The following is a 25,461-nucleotide window of genomic DNA, read 5'->3' as shown; positions in this document are numbered from 1 at the left end:
ATAGAGTTTTGCCAAGAGTATGCACCGGTCATAGAAAACACCCTCTTCTAACAACATAAGATAAGACTCTACACATAGACATCACCAGATGGCCAACACCGAAATCAGACTGATTATATTCGTGCAGCCAAAGATGGAAAAGCTCTATACAGTCAGCAAAAGCAAGACTGGGAGCTGACTGTGGCTCAGATCATGAACTCCTTATTGCCAAATTCAGATTTAAATTGAAGAAAGTAGGGAAAACCACTAGACCATTCAGATATGACCTAAATCATATCCCTTATGATTATACAGTGAAAGTGAGAAATAGATTTCAAGGAATAGATCTGATAGACAGAGAGCCTGATGAATGATGGATGGACATTCCTGACATTGTACAGGAGACAGGGATCAAGACCATCCCCAAGAAAAAGAAATGTAAAAAAGCAAAATGGCTGTCTGAGGAGGCCTTACAAATAGCTGTGAAAAGAAGAAAAGTGAAAAGGAAAGGAAAAAAGGAAAGATATATCCATTTGAATGCAGGGTTCCAAAGAATAGCAAGAAGAGATAAGAAAGCCTTCCTCAGCGATCAATGCAAAGAAATAGAAGAAAACAACAGAATGGGAAAGACTATACATCCCTTCAAGAAAATTAAAGATACCAGGGGAACATTTCATGCAAAAATAGGCTCAATAAAGGACAGAAATGGTATGCACCTAACAGAAGCAGAAGATATTAAGAAGAGGTGGCAAGAATACACAGAAGAACTGTACAAAAAAGATCTTCATGATCCAGATGATCACGATGGTGATCACTCACCTAGAGCAAGACATCCTGGGAAGTGGGCCTTAGGAAGCATCACTATGAACAAAGGTAGTGGAGGTGATGGAATTCCAGTTGAGCTATTTCAAATCCTAAAAGATGATGCTGTGAAAGTGCTACACTCAATATGTCAGTAAATTTGGAAAACTCAGCAGTGGCCACAGGACTGGAAAAGGTCAGTTTTCATTCCAATCCCAAAGAGAGATAATGCCAAAGAATGCTCAAACTACCACACAATTGTACTCATCTCATATGCTAGTAAAGTAATGCTCAAAATTCTCCAAGCCAGGCTTCAGCAATACATGAACCGTGAACTTCCAGATGTTCAAGCTGGTTTTGGAAAAGACAGAGGAGCCAGAGATCAAAATGCTAACATGCACTGGATCATCAAAAAAGGAAGAGAGTTCCAGAAAAAAATCTATTTCTGCTTTATTGACTATGCCAAAGCCTTTGACTGTGTGGATCACAATAAATGTGGAAAATTCTGAAATAGATGGAAATACCAGACCACCTGACTTGCCTCTTGAGAAACCTGTAAGCAGGTCAGGAATCAACAGTTAGAACTGGACATGGAACAACAGACTGGTTCCAGATAGGAAAAGGAGTACATCAAGGCTGTATATTGTCACCCTGCTTATTTACCTTATAGGCAGAGTACATCATGAGAAATACTGGGCTGGAGGAAGCACAAGCTGGAATCAAGATTGCCAGGAGAAATATCACCTCAGATATGCAGATGACACCACCCTCATGGAAGAAAGTGAAGCAGAACTAAAGAGCCTCTTGATGAAAGTGAAAGTGGAGAGTGAAAAAGTTGGCTTAAAGCTCAACATTCAGAAAACGAAGATCATGGCATCCAGTCCCATCACTTCATGGCAAATAGATGAAGGAAACAGTGGAACAGTGTCAGACTATATTTTGGGGGGCTCCAAAATCACTGCAGATGGTGATTGCAGCCATGAAATTAAAAGATGCTTACTCTTTGAAAGGAAAGTTATGACCAACCTAGATAGCATATTTAAAAGCAGAGACATTACTTTGTCAACAAAGGTCTGTCTAGTCAAGGCTATGGTTTTTCCAGTGGTCATGTATGGATGCAAGAGTTGGACTGTGAAGAAAGCTAAGCACAGAAGAATTGATGCTTTTGAACTGTGTTGTTGGCGAAGACTCTTAAGAGTCCTTTGGCCTGCAAGGAGATCCAACCAGTCCATTCTAAAGGAGATCAGTCCTGGGTGTTCATTGGAAGGACTGATGTTGAAACTGAAGCTCCAATACTTTGGCCATCTTGTGCGTAGAGCTGACTCACTTGAAAAGACCCTGATGCTGAGAAAGATTGAGGGCAGGAGGAGAAGGGAACGACGAAGGATGAGATGGTTGGATGGCATCACCAACTCAGTGGACATGAGTTTGGGTGAACTCCGGGTTTGATGGACAGGGAAGCCTGGCGTGCTTCGGTTCATGGGGTCACTAATAATTGGTCAGGACTGAGCAACTGAACTGAAATGTGGCTGCAGTGTTGTCTAAAAAGTAGAAGTGGATACAACCAGAGATTAAGCTAGAGAGCTTGGTAACAAAATTGGAAGTAATATTTAAGAATATCAAGCCATATATGTTTTTAAATAAGTAATTGAAAGCCATTGAGTAATTTCTTTGAAAAATAACCTGATGAACTATTTTCTCTAGGAATTTCAATCTGGATGATTCAGAAAGGAATGGGTACTGATAACTGAACATCTTAAAAATAACTTCATTATTCTGTGATAACATAAGCAGAGATATTTTGAAAAATAAAACAATTTTCAGAAATATTAACAGTGTTCTGTTGCCAAGATAGAAGAACAAGAGGAAGCAGAACAAGTTTGAGAAAATAATGCACAAGTTGTAGGCCAGCAAGCCTTTATGGTAGCTTCTGTAGATGAAGCATGTAAGTTAAATGTTGGTTGGAATTGCTATGCAAATATCCATAATCAGCTTGGCATCACCCCAACAGCATCACCCCAGCAGAACATTATACTGGTTGGTTATTAGAACACACACATCACTTGTTTGCTGAGTAGCAGCTGCAAGATCTTGTATTAAACCCTACTTAAAAAGCACAACCACTTCCTCTGAGGCCTTGTAATTTCATTTAGACAGAAAATTCATGCATCAGCCAACTACTGAAATAAAAACAACTGCAACAAATTTCTAGAGAACAGAAATAAAATAGTCCAGCTTCTGGATGTGTTCAATAGAAATTGCTAGAAAGCAGTAGTTTTAGTCTGTTCTCTAAAATTTCAAAAAAACAATACACTCTAAGAATGAGAGATAAGCACAGAGAGTAGTCTAACTGTATCAAAACTGAGTACCCCTAATTTTTTTTTACAATTTTAATGTGATTTTTAAACTTTTTTTTTTACATTTTTAAAAGTTTATTTATTTTTAAATGAAGGATAATCACAGACTTTTGTTGTTTCCTGTCAAACATCAGTATGAATCAGCTATAGTTATACAGGTATCCCCTCCCTTTTGAATCTCCCTTCCATCTCCCTCCCCATCCCATCCTTCTAGGTTGGTACAGAGCCACTGTTTGAGTTTCCTGAGCCATACAGCAAATTCCCTTTGGCTATCTATTTTACATATGGCAATGTAAGTCTCCATGTTATTCTTTCCATACGTCTCACCCTCTCCTCATGTCTCCAAGTCTATTCTCTATGTCTGTTTCTCTATTTTTGCCCTGTAAATAAATTCTTCAGTACAATTTTCTAAATTCTGTATATATGTGTTAGAATATGATATTTATCTTTCCCTTTCTGACTTACTTCACTCTGTATAATAGGCTTATCCACATCATTAGAACTGACTCAAAGACATTACTTTTTATGGCTGAGTAATATTCCATTGTGTATATGTACCACTACTTCTTTATCCATTCATCTGTAAATGGACATCCAGGTTGTTTCGATGTTCTAGATATTGTAAATACTGCTACAATGAACAATGGGATACATCTGTCTTTTCAATTTTGGTTTCCTCAGGGTATAGGCCTAGGAGTGGGACTGTGGTATCATATGGTGATTTTATTCCTTGTTTTTTAAGGAATCTCCATACCATCTTCCACAGTATTTGTATCAGTTTAAATCCCACCAACAGTGGAAGAGTGTTCCCTTGTCTCCACACCCTCTCCGGCATTTATTGTTTGTAGAATATTTGATGACGGCCATTCTGATCAGTGTGAGGTGATATCTCATTGTAGTTTTGATTTGCATTTCTCTAATAATGAGTGATGTTGAGCATTTTTCATGTGTTTGTTAGCCATCTGTATGTATTCTTTGAAGAAATGTCTATTTAGGTCTTTTCCCCACTTTCTGATTGGATTGTTTGTTTTTCTGGTATTGAGTTGTATGAGCTGCTTATATATTTTGGAAATTAATCCTTTTTCAGTTGTTCCATTTGCTATCACTTTCTCCCATTCTGAGGGTTGTTTTTTCACCCTGCTTATAGTTTCCTTTGCTGTGCAAAAGACTTTAAGTTTAATCAGGTCCCAATTGTTTACTTTTGTTTATATTTGTGTTACCCTAGGTAGGTCACAGAAGATCTTGCTTTGATTTATGTCATCGAGTGTTCTGCCTATGTTTTCCTCTAAAAGTTTTATAGATCCTGGTCTTACATTTAGGTCTTCAATCCATTTTCAGTTTATCTTTGTGTATGTTGTTAGAAAGTGTTATAATTTCATTTTTTTACATGTAGATGTCCAGTTTTCCCACTTCCCTTGTGGCTCAACTGGTAAAGAATATACCTGCAGTGCGGGAGACCTGGGTTCGATCCCTGGGTTGGGAAGATCCCCTGGAGAAGGGAAAGGCTACCTACTCCAGTATTCTGGCCTGGAGAATTTCATGAACTGCTGTGAAAAGAAGAGAAGTGAAAGCAAAGGAGAAAAGGAAAGATATAAGCATCTGAATGCAGAGTTCCAAAGAATAGCAAGGAGAGATAAGAAAGCCTTCCTCAGCGATCAATGCAAAGAAATAGAGGAAAACAACAGAATGGGAAAGACTAGAGATCTCTTAAGGAAAATTAGAGATACCAAGGGGACATTTCATGCAAAGATGGGCTCGATAAAGGACATGGGGTTGCAAAGAGTCGGACATGAACTGAACTGAACTGTCCAGTTTTCCCAGCACCATTTATTGAAGAGGCTGCCTTTGCCCCATTGTATATTCTTGCCTCTTTTGTCAAAAATAAGGTACCCATAGGTGCATGGGTTTAATTCTGGGCTTCCTCTTTCCATTGGTCTATATTTCTGCTTCTGTGCCAGTACCATACTCTCTTTATGACTGTAGCTTTGTAGTATTACCTGAAGTCAGGAGGGCTTATTCCTCCAGCTCCATTCTTCTTTCTCAAGACTGTGTTGGCTATTTGGGGTCTTTTGAGTTATCATATGAATTGTGAAATCATTTGTTCTAGTTCTGTGAAAAAATGTTATTGGTACTTTGATAGGGATTCCAATGAATCTGTTGATGGCATTTGGTAGCATAGTCCTTTTCACAATATTGATTCTTCCTACCCAGGAACATGGAATATCTCTCCATCTGTTTATGTCATCTTTGATTTCTTTCATTAGTGTCTTATAATTTTCTGTGAACAGTTCTTTTGTCTCCTTAGTTAAGTTTATTCCTAGGTATTTAATTCTTTTTGTTGCAGTGGTGAATGGGATTATTTCCTTAATTTCTCTTTCTCAGTTTTCATTGTTAGTATATAGAAATGCCAGTGGTCTGTGTATTGATTTTGTATCCAGCACCTTTGCAAAATTCACTAATTAGCTCTAGTAATATTCTGATACTCTCTTTAGGGTTTTTTCCATTGGTCATGTATGAATGTGAGAGTTGGACTGTGAAGAAACCTGAGTGCCAAAGAATTGATGCTTTTGAACTGCGGTGTTGGAGAAGACTCTTGAGAGTCCCTTGGACTTCAAGGAGTTCCAACCAGTCCATTCTGAAGGAGATCAGCCTTGAGTATTGAACTGAACTGAACTGAACTGATGCACAGAATCATGTCATTTGCAAACAGTGAGTGCTTTACTGCTTCTTTTCCAATATGGATTCCTTTTATTTCTTTTTCTTCTCTTATTGCTGTAGCTAGGACTTCCAGAACTATGTTGAATAATAGTGGTGAAAGTGGACAATCTTGTCTTCTTCCTGATCTTACAGGGAATGCTTTCAGTTCTGCACCATTGAAAATAATGTTTGCTGTAGGCTTATCATATATGGCCTTTACTATGTTGAGATAGGTTCCTTCTATGCCCATTTTTTGAAGAGTTTTTATCACAAATGGGTGCTGAAATTTGTCAAAGGTTTTTTTTCATCTATTGAGATTATCATATGATTTTTATCTTTCAGTTTATTAATATGGTGTATCACATTGTTTGCTTGGCATATATTAAGAATCCTTGCATTCCTGGAATAAACCCAACGTAATCATGGTGGATGAGCTTTTTGATGTGTTACTGAAATCTGTTTGCTAAAATTTTTTGAGAATTTTTGCATCTATATTCATCAGTGATATTGGCCTGTAATTTCTGTCTTTGTGTTGTCTTTGTCTAGTTTTGGTATCAGGCTGATGGTGGCCTCATAGAATGAGTTTGGAAGTATTACTTCCTCTGCAATTTTTTGAAAGAGTTTTAGAAGAATAGGCATTCAGTTCAGTTCAGTTCAGTTCAGTCGCTCAGTCGTGTCTGACTCTTTGCGACACCATGAATCGCAGCATGCTAGGCCTCACTTTCCATCACCAACTCCCGGAGTTCACTCAAACTCATGTCCATCAAGTCGGTGATGCCATCCAGCCATCTCATCCTCTGTTGTTCCTTTCTCCTCCTGCCCCCAATCCCTCCCAGCATCAGAGTCTTTTCCAATGGGTCAACTCTTCACATGAGGTGGCCAAAGTACTGGAGTTTCAGCTTTAGCATCATTCCTTCCAATAAACACCCAGGACTGATCTCCTTCAGAATGGACTGGTTGGATCTCCTTGCAGTCCAAGGGACTCTCAAGAGTCTTCTCTAACACCACAGTTCAAAAGCATCAATTCCTCAGCGCTTAGCTTTCTTCACAGTCCAACTCTCACATCCATACATGACCACTGGAAAAACCATAGCCTTGACTAGACGGATCTTTGTTGGCAAAGTAATGTCTCTGCTTTTGAATATGCTATCTAGGTTGGTCATAACTTTCCTTCCAAGGAGTAAGCGTCTTCTAATTTCATGGCTCCAATCACCATCTGCAGTGATTTTGGAGCCCCCAAAAATAAAGTCTGACACTGTTTCCACTGTTTCCCCATCTATTTCCCATGAAGTGTTGGGACAAGATGCCATGATCTTAGTTTCTGAATAGTTCTTCTCTAAATGTTTGATAGAATTCTTCTATGAAGCCATCCAGTCCTGGCCTTTTGTGTTGTGTGAGGTTTTTGATTACAGCTTCAATTTCAGTGCTTGTAATTGGGTTGTATATAATTTCTATTTCTTCCTGGGTCAGTCTTGGAAGATTGAACTTTTATAAGAAACTGTCCATTTATTCCAGGTTATCCATTGCCATATAGTTGTTCATAATAGTCTCATAATCCTTTGTATTTCTACTTTCCCTGTTGTTTCCTCTCCTTTTTCATTTCTAATTTTGTTGATTTGATTCGTCTCTCTCTCTCTTTTTTTTTTTTTTGATGAGTCTGGCCAAAGGTTTGACAACTTTGTTTATCTTCTCAAAAGACCAGCTTTTAGCTTTATTAATCTTTACTATTGTTTCTATCAGTTCTTTTGCATTTATTTCCACTTGGACCTTTATGATTTATTTGCTTCTACTAAATTTGGGATTTTTTTTGTTCTTCTTTTCCAGTTGTTTTAGGTGTAAAGTTAAGTTGTCTATTTGATATTTTTCTTGTTTCTTGAAGTAGGATTGTATTGCTATAAACTTCCCTGTTAGAACTGCTTTCGCTGCATCTCATAGGTTTTGTGTTGTCATGTTTCCATTGTCATTTGTTTCTGGAAATTTTTTTTTATTTGCCTTTTGATTTCTTCAGTAGCCTGTTAGTTATTTAGAAATGTATTTTTTAATCTCCATGTGTTTGTGTTTCTTACAGGTTTTTTCTTGTAATTGATATATAGTCTCATAGTGTTGTGGTTGAAGATGCTTGGTATTATTTCAATTTTCTAAAATTTATGAGGTTTGATTTGTGACCCAAGATGTGGTCTATCCTGGAGAATGTTCCATGTGCACTTGAGAACAAGGTTTTATGCATTTGGATGGAATATCCTGAAGCTATCAACTAGATCCATCTCATCTAATGTATCATTTAAGATTTGTGTTTCCTTATTAATTTTCTGCTTTGATGGTCTGTCAGTGGGTGTGAGTGGGATGTTAAAGTCTTCTACTATTATTGTGTTACTGTCAATTTCTCTTTTTATGCCTGTTACTGTTCATCTTATGTATTGAGGTGCTCCTATGTTGTGTGCATAGATATTTACAATTTTTATGTCTTCCTCTTGGATTGATCCCTTGATCATTATATAGTGTCCTTCCTTATCTCTTGTAATCTTCTTTATTTTAAGGTCTATTTTGTCTGATACGAGGATTGCTACTCCAGCTTTCCTTTGCTTCCCATTTGCAAGGAATATATTTTTCCATCCTCTCACTTTCAGTCTATATGTGTCTTTAGGTCTGAAGTGGGCTTCTTGTAGACAGCATATATATGGGTCTTGTTTTTCTATCCATTCACCCAGTCTGTGTCTTTTGGTTGGAGCATTTAATCCATTTACACTTAAAGTAATTATTGATATACATGTTCCTATTGCCATTTTCTTAATAGGGGTTGATTTTGTAGTTTTTTTTTTTTTTTTTTCCTTCTCTTGTATTTCTTGACTATGTACGTCCCTTTAACAATTGTTGTAAAGCTGGTTTGGTGGTACTGAATTCTCTTAACTTTTGCTTGCCTGATAAGCTTTTGATTTCTCCATCAATTTTGAATGAGATCCTTGCCAGGTACAGTATCTAGGTTGTAGATTTTTTCCCTTTCAGTACTTTAAATATATCCTGCCATTCCCTTCTGGCCTGCAGAGTTTCTCCTGAAAGATCAGCTTTTAAATGTATGGGGTTTTCATTGTATGTTACTTGTTGCTTTTCCCTTGCTGCTTTTAATATTCTTTCTTTGTGTTTATTCTTTGTTAGCTTGATTAGTATGTGTCTTGGCATGTTTCTCCTTGGGTTTATCCTGTATGGGACTCTGTGCCTCTTGGACTTGATTGATTACTTCTTTTTCCATGTTGGGGAAATTTTCAACTATAATCTCTTCAAAAAGTTTATCATACCTTTTCTTTTTCTCTTCTTCTTCTGGGATCCCTATTCGAATGTTGGTACATATGATATTGTCACAGAGGTCTCTGAAACTATCCTCAGTTCCTTTCATTCTTTTTACTTCTTTTCTTTAGACGTCATTTCCAGCATTTTATCTCAGCTCACTGATTCATTCTTCTGCTTCAGATATTCTGCCGTTGATTCCTTCCAGAGTATTTTTAATTTCAGTAATTTTGGTGTTTGTCTCTGCATGTTTATTCTTTAATTCTTCTAGGCCTTTGTTAATTGACTCTTGCATTTTCTCCATTTTGTTTTCAAGGTTTTTGATCATCTTTACTATGATTATTCTGAATTCTTTTTAAGGTAGTTTGCCTATTTCCTCTTCATTTATTTGGACTTCTGTGTTTCTAATTTGTTCCTTAATTTATGTAGTTTTCTCTGTTTTTTCATTATTGTTTTTTAACTTATTGTGTTTGAGGTCTCCTTTTCCCAGGCTTCAAGGTTGTATTCTTTCTTCCTTTTGGTTTCTGCCCTCTTAAGGTTGATCCAGTGGTTTGTGTAAGCTTTGTAGAGGATGAGATTTGTGCTGAATTTTGTTTGTTTGTTTGTTTTTCCTCTGATGTCCAAGACTGAGTGAGGTGGTAATCCTGACTGCTGATGATTGGGCTTGTATTTTTGTTTTGTTTGTTGTTTAAATGAGGCATCCCACACAGGGTACTACTGGTGGTTGGGTGATGCCAGGTCTTGTATTCAAGTGGTTTCCTTTGAGTGAGTTCTCACTATTTTATACTCCCTGCCTGGTGGGCTGCTGTCTATGGGGTCGCACAGAGTTGGACATGACTGAAGTGACTTAGCAGCAGCAGCAGAGTTAGTTCTCTGGTAGTCTATGGTTTTGGTTTCAGTGCCCCACTCCAAAGGCTTAGGGCTTATTTGTGTGTGTCATGAATCTGTCAACTTCTGAGCTAGGTTCTTCTAGCCCAGGGCATCCTATGAAGCTACAGCTGAGATGCCACCAGGGCTGCAATCATCAGAAATGACTGCAGCTGGAAGGTCTTCTTCTAAGCTAGTGCTGTCAAAGGCTGGTAAGGTGGTTCTGGGAGGTTATGGGAGGCCTGCTTCTTCCCATGCAGGCCTCTCCAGAAGTCACTGGAGTATCCTCATGTCTGTAAATGACTTTCCTCTTTCTGGTGTGCGTGGTTGTGTGTCTCCCCTCAGTTATCATCTGCCATCTTAGCCAATGGGTGAGTGATGGCGTTACTTTTCAGAAGATGGAACAAAACCATGTCTTGTGCCAGGTGCCTTGAGAAACAGATGAATTCCACATTAATTTTGACCCCAAGGAGCTGACAGTCTAACAGAGGAAAGTGAAACTGTTGAATGGCTTCTGTGGGATTCAGAAAGATGACAAGATCTCACAGGAAGCTAGAAGGGACCCTGAAGGGGTGGGGAGCATAAAGAGTGCAGAAGACTATTAGAAGTATAAAGTGCAAGCCATTCAGAGATAAGTTAGTTTCATTTTTTGGGGGGAAAGGTGTGCAGTGGTGAGGATTTGTGGAAGAGATGGGCATAAAAGAATCTCTAAAGATGTGTGAGGATGGGAGCATATGAGACCAGTCATGGGCACTGTCACTCCTCAGAGTTAGGCAAACCCTCCATACACTTTTGATATTTACCACAAGGACATATTTTTCTTGTTATATTATAATTCCATAAATAATTCTTTTGGAAATAGAATGAGAAAGCAAGCACAGCCACAACCTACTTATTCCAAGTTTGTGATCAGATACATTTTCCCATTTGAAATGCAAATGAGAACTAGGATAAAAGTAACAGGACCACAAAGCAGTTCAGCTGATTTTAAAACCCAAGTACTGCAATTCTTATAGTTTCCTCAACAAAGAAAAGCTAAAGTCCTCACTCAGCACTTAGGTACTCATATTGTTATATGTCATTCTAATAAGTGGTATTGTAGTTTCCCAAGCAAACTTTGGAGGCAATGATCCAGAAAGACCAAAGGTTTCAGATTCATCTTTTAGCTCATGAACATCTCAAGAAGAGGAATGTAATATATGCTGTATATCCTGCACTATACAGCCTATCTGTATTATCTATGTTCTTAATAGAGACAAAATATTTGTACACCTATTTAACTCTGCATTTGTCATGTCACCTTTATAAGCCTTCCTTATTTGTAAAATGATGAAAATATAACTTGACAAAAATTGTCATGTCCACTAAATGAAATTTAAGATCATACGGCACAATACTTGACACATGGCACTTAGACATGTTACTTATTAACTCACTGTGTATAAGAAGCAGGAAATTAGAAGATTAATATAAAAGACCTACTGGCACTGAGAGCACGGAGAGTAATGAGCCAGTAATTGGTAAAGACAAATAATGAGGAATAAGGTAGACATGATTAATAACATTGAACTATAGGAGTCCACACACATTAAGAAAAATCTACAGTTGACACCATACTAAACCTGAAAGACTGCTTTCCTCTAAGATCAGGAACAAGATGTGGATGCTCTTTCCCACCTTTTCTACATTTCACTGGACATTCTAGCCAGGACAATAAAGCAAGGGAGTAAAATGTAAAATGCAATCACACTGGAAAGGAGGAAGTAAAACTAATTTCACTGGCAGACAACATGATCATTTCTGTAGAAAACCTGATGGATTCAACAACAAAGCTACTGAGTTTAGCAAAGTTGTCAAATATCAGATCACTATACTAAAGTCAATTATATACATACTCACAATGAACAATCAGAAATTCAAATTTATAGCAAGTGATATCATTCATGCATGCATGCATGCATGCAGGCTAAGTTGTTTCAGTCGTGCCCGACCCTTGAGATCCTGTGAACTGCAGCCCTTGAGGCTCCTCTGTCCATGGAATTCTCCAGGCAAGAACACTGGAGTGGGTTGCCATGCCCTCCTCAATATCATTCAAAATAGTGTAAAAAAATCATGAAATCCTTAGGGATAAATCTAACAAATAGGTACAAGGACTGTACCTTGGAAAATTATAAAACACTGCTGAGAGAAATGGAAAAAAAAAAAAGGCCTAGAAAATAGATTAAGATATTGGCTGTCACAAATTGATCTATCAAGTTAGTATAATCCTAAGAAAAACTCCAACAGGTTCTTGGGGGAAAATTTTTAAGCTAATTTTAAAATTGATAAGGAAATGAAAAGAACCTAAACAGCTAAAACAACTAGAAATGTAGGGAAAAAGAAGAATTAACAGAGTCTGATTTCAGAACTCATTATACATTAATGAAGATAATGTGGTACTGTAATTGAGATAGAAAAATAGATCAATAAAACCAGAGTCCAGAAGTACACTTAGACATAGACAGTTATTTTTTCAACAGAATTGTGAAGGCAATTGAGTGGGGAAATATACTCTTTTTGCAATAAATTATGCTGAAACAACTGGATATCCCAACCCTCTGGAAAAAGTTCAATCTGTATCTCACATCATGTAGAAAAATTAAACTTAAAGGCTATAGGACTTTTAGAAGAAAAGAAATGGGAAAGTCTTTGTGTGATTTGGGTTAAGCAAAGATTTCTTATATATGACAAGAAAAGCACAATCTAATCAAGGAAAATAAATGATGCATTGGACTTTATCAAAATTAAAGCTTCTGCTTTTTGAAAGACTCAGGTAAAAAGACTAAAAAGATAAGCCATAGACAGAAAGAATATATTAGAAAATCACTATCAGATAAAGTAATAATATAGAGAATATATAAAGGACCCTGAAAACACAATAATAAATGAAACAGACCACCTAATAAAAAAATGGCAAAAGATTTCAACAGATACCATCAAGGAAAATACCCAGTTGGCAGATAAGCACATGAAAAGGGCTAAAATTAAAATGATTGGCAATGCCAAGTGTTTGCAAGATTGTGGAGAAACTAGAACTGTCATAATATTGTTGATGGAAACATAAAATGGTACAGCTGTTTTGAAAAAATATTTGGCAGTTTCTTAAAAATTAAATATAGATCTACCATATGACCCAGCCATACCACTTTTGGGTATCTTCCTAAGAGATATGAAAGCATATGTTCATAAAAAGCCTTGCACATGAAAGTTCAAAGTATTTGTAATAGCGCAAATCTGTAGACATTAAAAGTTATCAAAACATAGATATACAAATAGTGATAAATTCAGTCAATAGAATATTAATCTATAAAAAAAGAATGAACTATTGATGTACACCAACATGGTGAATTTCAAGCATAGTGAGCAAAAGAAGCCAGAACATAAGAGTACATGCTACATGATTCCATTTATATAAAATTCTAGAAAATACACTAACTTTTAGGGATAGAAAGTAAATCAGTGGTTGCCTGTGGATGGGTTTAGAGAAGGGGATGAGGCAGTAGTGAGGATTCCAAGGGGACACAAGGACACTTCCATACTAACAATATGTTCATTTTCTTGATTATGATGATAGTTTCGTAGGTATGTGAATTTGTCATAACATCAAATCACACCTTAAATACTTATGGTTATTTTGTTAACTATGCTTAAGTACAGCTGTTAAAGAAAAAAAGAGATCGGGTAGGGGGATGAAGAGTTAGGTTGGAGAGGTAGGGGGAGAGAGTCAGTTTGCAATTTTAAACAGCTTGTTCAGAGAAGTCCCATTAAGAAGGTGAAATTTGGAAAAGGGCTTTATACAGGCAAGGAAGTTACTAAATGCTAAGGGCACAACCTGGCAAAGGCCCAAGGGCAAGAGTGTGCCTGGTAATGAGGCCGGGTGCCTAGGGGACCTGTGTAATAGATGAAGTCAGAGGGGTCCCAAATCAGTCTTGCAGATCATCTGAAGTTTTATGGCTTTCACTAGAAGTAAAATGGGGAGCTATTAGAGGTTTTTATGCAGAAGAGTGACATGATCTATTTAAGTTTTAAACAAATTTCCCTGTGTGAAGGATAACCTTTAGGGGGACAAAACTAAAAGCACTGAGACCAAATAGAAGGCTGTTACATCATCCAGACGAAAGATGATGGTGGCTTGAGACAGAACAGTACCACTAGAGGAGGTTAAAACTGGTTGGATACAGGATATATTTTAAAGGCAGAGTCAACTGTTTTTCCTGAAGGATTGGAAGTGGAATATAAGACAAAGAGAAAACATTCCTTGAGTTAGCTTTCAGTCCTGTTCTCTTCTGGTCAATTATCTCTGAGAGATTTTCAATTTCATATTTCTTTCAATGCAATGTCATGATCCAAACAAAGACTAACAAATGTAGAAGGACCCTTCTATATTTCTCATTCCCTGTGGATTTGACTACATTTGTTTAGTGCTATATCTTCACTTGATTGACAAAATGAACTTACAAACAAAAGACTGCATCTGCTTATCTTCTGTTTTCATCAAAAATATGTTTCAAAATTGGATGTCATTCTTTGAATGGATTCCACTTATTTGGCATATCTTAAAATAGATGTCTAAATCATCAAAACTAAACATGTCATATAACTTTCATAAATGTTATAAATCAGTAATTTTTAGGATCTTTACCCATTTTTATAATTCATTCCAGTTTGTTAGGAAACCAAGCTTTATGGTAATTCAATTTAAATATGTGTTAGGCAAGAAAATATGTGCAGAAAAGTATGTGCAGATTTAGTTTCACCTACTCATTTTCCTATGTGACCATATGATAATTATTTATTATTCCTGGTTCTGATAATATCATTCAGATTTTTAAAGAAATTAATCAGGCAATGAACATAGTGTTCAATGTAATAAGCTATCAAAATATCAGAAAATTCTTCACTTTCAATTTTAGCTTTATAATAAACAGGATATTTTCTTCTATTCATAAAATACTGTGATCACATCATGGCAAATTATTATAATGATGACTATTCCCAACATAGAAATTCTGCAAAAATTATATAATTATTGTAAACACAAAGCTAATCTTGAAATAAAAATCATGAACTGAAAATGAATAAAATGCTGGAGTGAGAAAGAGGCAGTTACATTAAAGAACATTTTCTTTTATCACTATGCAATAAAACTACAAATCAATAACAAAAATTAGGGGAAAAAATAACTCTTGTATTTGGGAAAAATGAAATACACATATATGCACAAATATACACCTAAATAATTAAAGTGTCAGAAAAGAAATCATAATGGTAACTTAATAATGCTTAGATTAAATGAAAATATCACCAATAGGTATAAGCTGATGATGCAAGTAAAATGGCAAGATAAAGGGAAATCAATAGCCTAAAAGCTTAATATTAGAAACAGATGTTAGAAATAAGTGAATAGAAAAATAACAGGTAAGCCCCCAAGGAAAAAGAAAGTAGAAAACAAGAAAGAAAATAGTGGAAACTAATGAAGCAGAAGACAAGGAAACTTAGGGAACACTTTTTTAAGTTAAAGGAAATAGATAAAGTTTTAGCCAGATTAATTAAATAGAAAGAGATGCCACAATTAGAAAAATGAAAACCTAACTATAAATATAGTAGGTAATTGTTTATATGACAATAGTATTTAAACTGTAATCCAAAAGTTTGAAATCAGATAAAATATCATAGATAATTTAATATAAAATGTTAATTACATAGAAATATAGAATATGAATTAACCAACAGTGATCAAAGTATTTTAGACAGAAAATTTAAAAATCTTCCCACCATTTTAGGTATAAATCTTACCCAACCTCCAAGTGACAGATAGCCTATTTGTTATTTCATATGTTCCAGAAATACAATGGAGAAGGCGATGGCACCCCACTCCAGTACTCTTGCCTGGAAAATCCTATGGATGGAGGAGCCTGGTAGGCTGCAGTCCAGGGGGTCGCTAAGAGTCAGACACGACTGAGCGACTTCCCTTTCACTTTTCACTTTCATGCATTGGAGAAGGAAATGGCAACCCACTCCAGTGTTCCTGCCTGGAGAATCCCAGGGACGGGGGAGCCTGGTGGGCTGCCTTCTATGGGGTCGCACAGAGTCGGACACATCTGAAGTGACTTAGCAGCAGCAGAAATACAAAGAAAAGGAAAATGCCAAACTAATTTTAAGAGATTATTATTATTGCCCTGATTTCATAACCAAATGAGATAACACAAAACAAATATAACTGAAGCTCACTTCTGAATGTTTACAATACTAACAACTCAGAAATGATTTTTGAAAAAATACTCATGACAAATAAGGTTTGATGCAAGATTCCAGAGATTTCACATTATAACATATATTAATGTTTTCAATAAAATATCATAAAGAACACTTCTCTTTATAAAAGTTAATCAGGAAAAACACCTAGAAGGAAGAGAAAATAATGAGCATAAAACAACTGTATTTAAGTCATTGCTTTAGTAGTATCATGAAGCCTAAAAGTTCATCACAACTGTCTATTTTTACTGCCCATTCCATGTCATCAATCTCTTCCAGCAGGGGACCCTCTCAGGGAACAAACCTGGATTTCCTGTATTGTGGGCAGATTCCTTACCATCTGAGCCATTAGGGAAGCCCCATAACTATTTTTGTATCCACTGATATAAAAATTCCTCCCTTGGACAGAAGGACTTTTAAACTGACCAGTGCCAAAAAGGGATTAAGGCTGATAGCAAAACTCTTGAAGTGGGTTATTAGGGACTTTATTTACAGTGATCACATATATTTTCATTCCTTGGTTTCCAAACTGTGTATTCTTGATATGATATAACTGGTCACTGGTCTAAGACATTACTGAGACTTTTAGGATGGAATACATGTCTCTCAAGATAATATCTATTAGCTGATACCAAAACCAAGTCTTAAACAAACCATTTCATTCTAATATCAATGTAATTTCTTCTTATTAGTGGAATACAGAGTAAAACTAATGAATTCTACAGTTGTAAGCCACTGCCATAATTCTGGACTATTCCCTTAGCAGAGACTTCAGTGTGTGAGATTCCATGTTAATGGATAAAATATTCTGTAAAATCCTAAATATGATGCTGCCAAAAGAGCTTTTTGTTTATATAGCAAATATTTACCAGGAATATGTTTTTATTCTGTATAATATCACTATCCCCTCCATGATGAGCACTGTCTAATATAATCACCATTTGTGAGGGAACTCACTGAAATCCACAGGAAAGGGTGGCATGCTGTAATTTAACCTTGGCCTCTGTTGTTGGAAAATCAGGCACTCAGTAGTAGTAATAGCCAAAACAGCTTTGGTGCCCCTGGAAAGAGATACTAATAGAATGGCAGCAATACAGGTGGCTTGTTTAGGAGACACAGGAAAAACAAGCATGGAATGGTAAAGTAATGCAGGAAAAAAAAGAGTCAGTAAGGGCTGAGCTAATAAGCCAGCTACTACAATGAGAAAAAGGGAAAACTCTGAGAAAAAGTATAAAATAGACACCTTAGAACTGATCCATCGTACTCTGAGGGAGCTGAGGTATTTAAACAATTCCCATTGGTCATTTGTTGATATTTGCTCTTGGGTTGTTAATTCCCAGTGAACTTTGGTCTGAGGCATGTATGAAAAGAAAGGCCAGGAAGAGAATTTAGGCACAGATGCAGTTGTTGGCAGCTTGAAGTCATCTAAACACAATGAAAATGTAGGGTCCAAGGCATACTGGCAAGGCACTCACAACAACTGCTACAGCTTTACTCTCTGGAGACCATGACCACACAGACTCAGCTAGCAAACATCAGAAGGCTTGGGGGAGGCAGGGAGAAAGATACCATTCAAAAACAACTTATGTTATTAAGAACCTCCTCTAATAATAAATACACTCTGGTAGCATTTATATTGGTCATAAAAATGCGTAATTGGACAGGTCCATTCACACACTTCCCTTTAAACCTCCCTGTCATTACTTTTCCTATCTTAATCTTTATAAACTCATCAGTCAGCCAAACCACTAGCAATTGCTCATGAAGCAGGGTAATGCACACCTCAGGTAATAGTTTTCCACATGACAAAGACAACCAAATATAACGATCCAGAGACATGTTCAACGGGAGTCAACTCTTTGGGGACAATTATGGAGCATGGATGTAAAGCAGTAACCATCTACTTCTGGCATACTAATTCAACATTTTTTTCTCCCTGTTAACATAGAACAGGGAATTCACCATGAAAAATGGGTCCAGAGAGAGGCAGTAAGGCAATGGGAACAGGCACTATAGGAAAATGCATATGCAACTGTCATTTCCTGGAATTTTCTCAACTGGCTTCAGTACTAACTCCTATAAAACATTTCTATTTTACAGTGAAATGTAATATCAGGCAAAATTAAGCACACGTAAACAAATTATTAAGATATATATCATGATAGTTTGACCCAAATTATCTTTTGGAATCCAATAATCACATGTTCAGTCTTTAGTGGTTCTATTCATAGAAGCTGCTTTTGAATGGAGAATATATTGTCTGAATAAGAGGATATTATTTATTCCAAAATCCTAGAGGTATTATTAGTGATGGCCAGAGGCTCCATACAGCATCTCTGTTCACCACAGAGCTTTCCAATAGTTGACTGTGCTGACTCAGAAGGACCCAGGTGGTGGGCAGCTTGTAGCACAGGCTGGACCTGATATGAGATTTGTTTTCCTCTGGTCCTACTCAAAACTGACAGCCTGCAAGCAAATGTTGGCAAGAGCCAGAGGAGCCTACAGAGAGGGTGAGATGGCAGTTTCAGTATGGGGAGGCAACCCAGCCAATGCTCAGTGGATTTAGGGCATCCATGTGATACTCACATAGCAACTTCTGCTACTCAACAGATGAGAACAGGTGCACTACTACTTTCTTTGGTAACAAAAATCAAAATTTTTGGCACATAAAAATTCCTCAACCAACCTTCCGGGAGTAGTTACAAGAATTAGATTTTTAAAAATAAAAAATAAAAGGTATTACAACTACCACCAACAAAAAAGCTCTTTGAAGGCCTGGCATGGGAGAGCAACCATGACCTTGATGACTTGATGACCCAAGATTTAGAGAGATTAAAAAAAAAAAAAAAAGGAAACACATTAGGATGATGAGCTCAACCTTCTCTATCAGTAATTTTCATGCAGTCATATACCAACAGAGATACAGCATAGAGACCAAAGAGAAAACAATGCATAACTTGTAGCTGTCTCATGTAGCTGAGGAGATGAAAATTGAAATGAAGGGCCCCAAGGAGGTGCCCTTGTTACATCATGATCAGAGAAGATAATGAAATGGTAGGGAAGACATCCTTTTTCCCATTAGTCAGAAATCAGTGTACGAATTCTGTAATTATAAGTGCATATATTTCTACCATATATTTTGAAAATTGGGAAATAACCACTGTGTGGTCCTCGGTCCCACACAACCCTGTGAGACACAATTAGACCCAAACTCCATCCATCCTCTGACCTCCATAGAGTCCTGCTATGAGTGAACCACAAAGGACTTCTGGATGTCTAGTAACAAGAGTACATTAGTATTTGGCATCCAATAATCACCAGGAAGTCCAGATGTCTCACTTTCCCAAGTATAAAGTCACCCTGGTAAATTTCTACAGGATACTTTTTTGGAAGGTTCATACCTATTCAAAGGAAATAGTTGATTCACGTATCTTGAGGCTTAAGGATTCATGTTTTATTCTTTAATTTTGTTTTTTAAACTATCATGTAATTAAGTTGAATTTATATACAGTTCTATGATTTTTAATACATGTAGAAAGTCATGTCACTACCCCTACTATCAAGACATGGAACAATTCCAAAAGCCCAAAAAACTCTCATACCAACCCTTTGTAGTGATACCAGCTTCCCAGCCCTGAACCACTGATCTGGTGTCTGTAATTTTACTTTTTCAAGAATGTTACACAAAAGAAATGTAACTTTTTCTAGACTGGTTTCTTTCACATAGCTAATGTCTTTGAGAGTCACTCAAATTTTAGCATGTCATATTTCATTCCTTTATATTGCTAAGTAGTAGTGTTTAGACATGCTGCAGTTTATTAATGCAACTACTGAAGCACATTTGGATTGTTTCCAGTTTTTGAAATTATAAATGGGATTGTTTAAAGTATTTGCATACAGATTTTTTTGTGTGAGGATGTTTTCATTTTCCTTCTTTTTTTTTTTCAGAATCTGCATTTTAATTTTATTTTGTTTTTAAACTTTATAATATTGTATTGGTTCTGCCATATATTAAAATGAATCTGCCACAGGTATACATGTGTTCCCCATCCTGAACCCTCCTCCCTCTTCCCTCCCCATACCATCCCTCTGGGTCGTCCCAGTGCACCAGCCCCAAGCATCCAGTATCGTGCATCGAACCTGGACTGGCGACTCGTTTCATATATGATATTATACATATTTCAATGCCATTCTCCAAAATCATCTCACCCTCTCCCTCTCCCACGGAGTCCAAAAGACTGTTCTATACATCAGTGTCTCTTTTGCTGTCTCGTACACCGGGTTATTGTTACCATCTTTCTAAACTCCATATATATGTGTTAGTATACTGTACTGGTGTTTTTCTTTCTGGCTTACTTCACTCTGTATAATAGGCTCCAGTTTCATCCACCTCATTAGAACTGATTCAAATATATTCTTTTTAATGGCTGAGTAATACTCCATTGTGTATATGTACAACAGCTTTCTTATCCATTCATCTGCTGATGGACATCTAGGTTGCTTCCATGTCCTGCCTATTATAAACAGTGCTGTGATGAACATCGGGGTACACGTGTCTCTTTCAATTCTGGTTTCCTCAGTGTGTATGCCCAGTAGTGGGATTGCTGGATCATAAGGCAGTTCTATTTCCAATTTTTTAAGGAATCTCCACACTGTTCTCCATAGTGGCTGTACTAGTTTTCATTCCCACCAACAGTGTAAGAGGGTTCCCTTTTCTCCACACCCTCTCCAGCATTTATTACTTGTAGACTTTTGGATCACAGCCATTCTGACTGGTGTGAAATGGTACCTCATAGTGGTTTTGATTTGCATTTCTCTGATAATGAGTGATGTTGAGCATCTTTTCATGTGTTTGTTAGCCATCTGTATGTCTTCTTTGGAGAAATGTCTATTTAGTTCTTTGGCCCATTTTTTGATTGGGTCATTTATTTTTCTGGAATTGAGCTGTAGGAGTTGCTTGTATATTTTTGAGATTAGTTGTTTGTCAGTTGCTTCATTTGCTATTATTTTCTCCCATTCTGAAGGCTGTCTTTTCACCTTGCTTATAGTTTCCTTTGTTGTGCAGAAGCTTTTAAGTGTAATTAGGTCCCATTTGTTTATTTTTGCTTTTATTTCCAATATTCTGGGAGGTGGGTCATAGAGGATCCTGCATGTGATGTATGTTGGAGGGTGTTTTGCCTATGTTCTCCTCTAGGAGTTTTATAGTTTCTGGTCTTACATTTAGATCTTTAATCCATTTTGAGTTTATTTTTCTAGAGAAATTATCTAGGAGTCAGGTTTCCAGGATACATGCTAAGTGAACATTTAATTTTATAAGAAAATGCCAAAATGTTTGCAGAGTGGCTATATCATTTTGTATATTCACCAACAATACATGGGACTTTCACTTGCTCTACAAACCTGTTAATACTCGGCATTCTCAGGACCTTTTATTTTAGCCATTCTATTAATAATAGATGCATAGTTGTGTTTATCATGAAAGTGAAAGTGAAAGTTGCTCAGCTGTGTCCGACTCTCTGTGACCGGTGGACTATACAGTCCATGGAATTCTCCAGGCCAGAATACTGGAGTGGGTAGCCTTTCCCTTCTCCAGGGCATCTTCCCAACCTAGGAATTGAACCTAGGTCTCCCGCATTGCAGGCAGATTCGTTACCAGCTGAGACACAAAGGGAAGCCCATGTTTATCATGGCATAGCTTTAATTTGCATTTCTCTGAAGGCTGATAACAATGAACTCTCTCATTTGCTAAATTGCTTCCCATAGCCTGCATTGGTGAACCAAGTCCTTTCCCATTTTTTTAAATTTTGATGATTTTTTTCCGTTCCATTTATTTCATTTCAGAGCTAGATTTTCGTTTTAGATTTTCTCTATGTGCCTGGTACAATGGCAACCAATGCATAAATAGACTCTGGAAAGACCTAATGAGATACCACAATAAAAGAGCTTAAAAAATAAAAGGAGAGAGAAAATTTGATTCACTGAAGAGGAAGTTTATATGTTCAGTCAGTTCGGTTCAGTCGCTCAGTCGTGTCCGACTCTTTGTGACCCAATGAATCGCAGCACACCGGGCCTCCCTGTCCATCACCAACTCCCGGAGTTCACCCAAACTCACATCCATTGAGTCAGTGATGCCATCCAGCCATCTCATCCTCTGTCGTCCCCTTCTCCTTCTGCCCCCAATCCCTCCCAGCATCAGGGTCTATATTACCACGAGTTGTATGTCCTAAGGACAAGGAATAAGGCAAATGTTCTACTTCTCAGAAGCAGATGGCCTATGGTAAGAAAATATAGAAGGATTCATGCTATGAGATCAAACCTAGTAAAGGAAAGAAACATTTTAAGTAACTAGCAGAATATACCTCAGTTTCAAGGTTAGTCAGAAAAAATGAGTGCTTTAGATCAGAAATTTACATTTGTTTAGTAAATACAACAGAAGACATTGTTGTTGGATATACAGAAGTTGCAGAAATGTCTTAACTCTTTACATGGAAAATCAACAACTGATAGCTTTTACTCTGTGATCATAATACTACTATTCATAACTAAAGATTAGTTCTAAATATCTAACTATTCATCACCGTCTCTTTTCCAGCTGATTCCTAAACTAACTCTAGCCCTTGTAGATTTTTTCAGGTTAAATATGATTTGGTTTACAAAACCATATCTCATTTCTTAAACTGTGAACTAACAGAACATCTTCCACACCCAAGTTTGTTTTCACTTTTCATCAGTTTTAAAGTCAAGATATAAAAATGGATAAAGTGGTTTATTATAGTTGCTGGTCTGTCTCTTTTCATCTGTGAAAAAGAACTTTCACCATAAAGGAAAATTCATGGCCTTATGTTAGTTTTACAGGATCATCTTTGTTTCATGCACTATTTTATAAATACTCAGGTAAGCTGTACATCTGACTCTTCAAAAAAAAAGTATTTTTTATGTTGTAATTTATAGAAAAAATTCAATCTCCATGAAATATAGTTTGGATCATAAGAATTTATCCAGTATAGTATAGAATAAATCTTCTAGATTCCAGACAAAGCATACATAGAGCTATTAAATGAGCAATTAAAAATGGAACATAATACTGTAGTCCAAGACACTGTAAAAACATAAACTTTCCTTATAGAAAAATGAAATAACATTCTTTAGATAATCTGCTTCTCTGAAATATATTCCCCAAATAACTTTAAGGAGCTAAAATTAAATAAGAAATATTAACAGAACCTGAAAAGTGAAGATAGCAGTGAGACAGGCATTTCAGAAGAGACTGAAATAAGGAAAAAATCATCAAAAGGCACCAAGTAATATTTGCCTGAAGGGACTGCAGAAAAAAGTAGAAAAATCAAATCCACAGTGACTTAATGCTCTTCATACATGAAAAAACTCTAGCTTACAAGTCAGACCACACAATGAAAAAGACAACTTTCCCAGACTCCAATGTGTAACTCATATTAACTTGTTAAACTAAACTTTTTACTGTGTCCAGGTGTTGTGAGGATGATGAAGATAATTAAGACATGATCACTGCCATAGAAACTTTTAATGCTTAGGAAGAGTAAAGAAAAACAATATAGGCAATCAAAATAATAAATCATATTTGTGATTACTTATATCTTCATTTCACCAACAAATGTCAAATAACTTTTACTTTCGCTAACTTGAATATATAAACTTGAAAGCATATGGATAATAGGATAATATACCTATTAATGCTTAATGCATTGTTAACTATATATAAACATATGCATGTACATATATTTTTGAAATCTTATAGAATATAAAATATCTTAATTCACCTATATAATCAATATAAATATTAATTCAGAAATACAGATGCTTTAATTCATTTCATGAAATTTTTATATGAGCATTTCACATATGTCTACAACATCAGTTTCAACTAGGACACATTATTTTCACTTCTAAGTATTTTGAAATGTTTGTGAGGTCCTGTGTGATGCTCCTGCCAACATAAAATTTATCCTAAACCATAAACATTAATTCATATACCATTAGAACATTTTCTTCCTTGGGTCTTTTAAAAAAAATTTAACCTATTCCATTAGCGAAGCTCTATGTACATACAAGACAAGCACTCACTTAAGTCATTTCAGAATAATTTATATTCTGCAATACACTATTATTCAAAATAGAGTTAGTGTGAATCAAGGTTTCTTTCTTAAACAAGGTAGGTAGAAAAATGGAATGGCAAAAGGTAAGGAAGAACCTTGTAGCTTTTATTTATTGGAAAATTATATTATTTCATGATTTTTTAAAAACATATAGCATTATACATATACCATATAACATATATGATATAAATAATCAATATATATTTTATGTTTTGATTTTATTTTTTTCTACCTCTGTCCACAGAAAAGGCTTGAAAGCAATGATGTGTTATTAGCAATAAGTAAAACTACATCCCACATCTTAGATTTTATATACCATTTCCCAGTATAAAAGAAGCCCAAGGATCCTTAGAGACATGGTTGATCATAGGTCTGAAGCAGTGAAGTACAAGGTAAGCCTGGAAAGTCTGCCAAGGAAAAAAGGAAAAACTGCTCAAAGATTAGTAAGGTCAAGTCAATAGGTCACAGAAGCAGGATTGAAGAGGCTTTTATTGTCAAAGTAAGGACAATTTGCACCTCAGAAAATAATAATAATGGTGATAGATATAACGAATTAAAAAAACAAACAAACAAACAAACAAATACGTGAGTTCACAGCAACAAATGAAAGCAGACAGAGACAGAAACATGAGGCACTTTAATCCCATAACCCAAAAATAGCACTTGAACTCCTTTGGTGTTCAAAACTCCGGGGTTGCCTCCTAAGAGGAAAGCTCACAGAGAAGAGAAAATAATGGGAGTAGAATTGAGCAGGAAAATGACAAAATGTCCATTGTTTGAAACAACATACAAAAACAACAGAAGGAGAGTTAAAAACATCACCCTGAACCTCAGGGTAATGTTCAGAAAAACTAAATTCACACAAAAATCAAAAAATGGTATCAAGGCCAAATCCTACATAAAGTTAATATAAGGAAAAGGAAAATTAACAGCAGTATAATACTGAACCTCCTATTTCAGGACATTAAGAAAATAATACATAAGTTAGAAGAACAAATATCAGAATTGGAAAATTTTCAGAAATATTCAGAATTCAGAATAAAATTATATAT

The sequence above is a fragment of the Bison bison genome, unplaced genomic scaffold, assembly GCF_000754665.1.
Source record: "Bison bison bison isolate TAMUID 2011002044 unplaced genomic scaffold, Bison_UMD1.0 scf7180017864209, whole genome shotgun sequence".
NCBI lineage: Eukaryota > Metazoa > Chordata > Mammalia > Artiodactyla > Bovidae > Bison > Bison bison.
This window is presented reverse-complemented; position numbering follows the sequence as displayed.